The sequence below is a fragment of the Lycorma delicatula genome, chromosome 6 (assembly GCF_047948215.1).
Source record: "Lycorma delicatula isolate Av1 chromosome 6, ASM4794821v1, whole genome shotgun sequence".
In the NCBI taxonomy this organism is placed as follows: Eukaryota; Metazoa; Arthropoda; class Insecta; order Hemiptera; family Fulgoridae; genus Lycorma; species Lycorma delicatula.
The window spans coordinates 159,087,843-159,090,342 of record NC_134460.1 but is presented as its reverse complement, the minus strand read 5'-3'; the positions used below and the strand labels follow the sequence as shown (position 1 = coordinate 159,090,342).

The 2,500-nt window shown below is 30.2% G+C and overlaps 1 protein-coding gene across 1 annotated transcript in view; it reads left to right on the top strand.

The window, feature by feature from the left end:
- The window catches only part of Nmdar2 (glutamate ionotropic receptor NMDA type subunit 2), a 694,511-nt gene that overhangs the window by 300,338 nt on the left and 391,673 nt on the right, over window positions 1–2,500 (top strand). The window lies entirely within an intron of this gene.

The following is a 2,500-nucleotide window of genomic DNA, read 5'->3' as shown; positions in this document are numbered from 1 at the left end:
CTATCTCTATCTCTATCTCTATCTCTATCTCTATCTCTATCTCTATCTCTATCTCTATCTCTATCTCTATCTCTATCTCTATCTCTATCTCTATCTCTATCTCTATCTCTATCTCTATCTCTATCTCTATCTCTATCTCTATCTCTATCTCTATCTCTATCTCTATCTCTATCTCAATCTCTATCTCTATCTCTATCTCTATCTCTATCTCTATCTCTATCTCTATCTCTATCTCTATCTCTATCTCTATCTCTATCTCTATCTCTATCTCTATCTCTATCTCTATCTCTATCTCTATCTCTATCTCTATCTCTATCTCTATCTCTATCTCTATCTCTATCTCTATCTCTATCTCTATCTCTATCTCTATCTCTATCTCTATCTCTATCTCTATCTCTATCTCTATCTCTATCTCTATCTCTATCTCTATCTCTATCTCTATCTCTATCTCTATCTCTATCTCTATCTCTATCTCTATCTCTATCTCTATCTCTATCTCTATCTCTATCTCTATCTCTATCTCTATCTCTATCTCTATCTCTATCTCTATCTCTATCTCTATCTCTATCTCTATCTCTATCTCTATCTCTATCTCTATCTCTATCTCTATCTCTATCTCTATCTCTATCTCTATCTCTATCTCTATCTCTATCTCTATCTCTATCTCTATCTCTATCTCTATCTCTATCTCTATCTCTATCTCTATCTCTATCTCTATCTCTATCTCTATCTCTATCTCTATCTCTATCTCTATCTCTATCTCTATCTCTATCTCTATCTCTATCTCTATCTCTATCTCTATCTCTATCTCTATCTCTATCTCTATCTCTATCTCTATCTCTATCTCTATCTCTATCTCTATCTCTATCTCTATCTCTATCTCTATCTCTATCTCTATCTCTATCTCTATCTCTATCTCTATCTCTATCTCTATCTCTATCTCTATCTCTATCTCTATCTCTATCTCTATCTCTATCTCTATCTCTATCTCTATCTCTATCTCTATCTCTATCTCTATCTCTATCTCTATCTCTATCTCTATCTCTATCTCTATCTCTATCTCTATCTCTATCTCTATCTCTATCTCTATCTCTATCTCTATCTCTATCTCTATCTATATCTCTATCTCTATCTCTATCTATATCTCTATCTATATCTCTATCTATATCTCTATCTCTCTATATCTCTATCTCTCTATATCTCTATATCTCTATATCTCTATATCTCTATATCTCTATATCTCTATATCTCTATATCTCTATATCTCTATATCTCTATATCTCTATATCTCTATATCTCTATATCTCTATATCTCTATATCTCTATATCTCTATATCTCTATATCTCTATCTCTCTATCTCTCTATATCTCTATATCTCTATATCTCTATATCTCTATATCTCTATATCTCTATATCTCTATATCTCTATATCTCTATATCTCTATATCTCTATATCTCTATATCTCTATATCTCTATATCTCTATATCTCTATATCTCTATATCTCTATATCTCTATATCTCTATATCTCTATATCTCTATATCTCTATATCTCTATATCTCTATATCTCTATATCTCTATATCTCTATATCTCTATATCTCTATATCTCTATATCTCTATATCTCTATATCTCTATATCTCTATATCTCTCTATCTCTCTATATCTCTATATCTCTCTATATCTCTATATCTCTATATCTCTATATCTCTATATCTCTCTATCTCTCTATATATCTCTATATCTCTCTATATCTCTATATCTCTCTATATCTCTATATCTCTATATCTCTATATCTCTATATCTCTATATCTCTCTATATCTCTATATCTCTATATCTCTCTATATCTCTATATCTCTCTATATCTCTATATCTCTATATCTCTATATCTCTATATCTCTATATCTCTATATCTCTATATCTCTATATCTCTATATCTCTATATCTCTCTATCTCTCTATCTCTCTATCTCTATATCTCTATATCTCTATATCTCTCTATCTCTATATCTCTATACCTCTATATCTCTATATCTCTATACCTCTATACCTCTATATCTCTATATCTCTATCTCTCTATCTCTATACCTCTCTATCTCTATACCTCTCTATCTCTATATCTCTATATCTCTCTATCTCTCTATCTCTATATCTCTATATCTCTCTATCTCTATATCTCTATATCTCTATCTCTATATCTCTATATCTCTATATCTCTATATCTCTATATCTCTATATCTCTATATCTCTATATCTCTATATCTCTATCTCTATATCTCTATCTCTATATCTCTATCTCTATATCTCTATCTCTATATCTCTATCTCTATATCTCTATCTCTATATCTCTATATCTCTCTATCTCTATATCTCTCTATCTCTATATCTCTATATCTCTATCTCTCTATATCTCTATCTCTCTATCTCTCTATCTCTATATCTCTATATCTCTATATCTCTATATCTCTCTATCTCTATCTCTCTATATCTCTATCTCTCT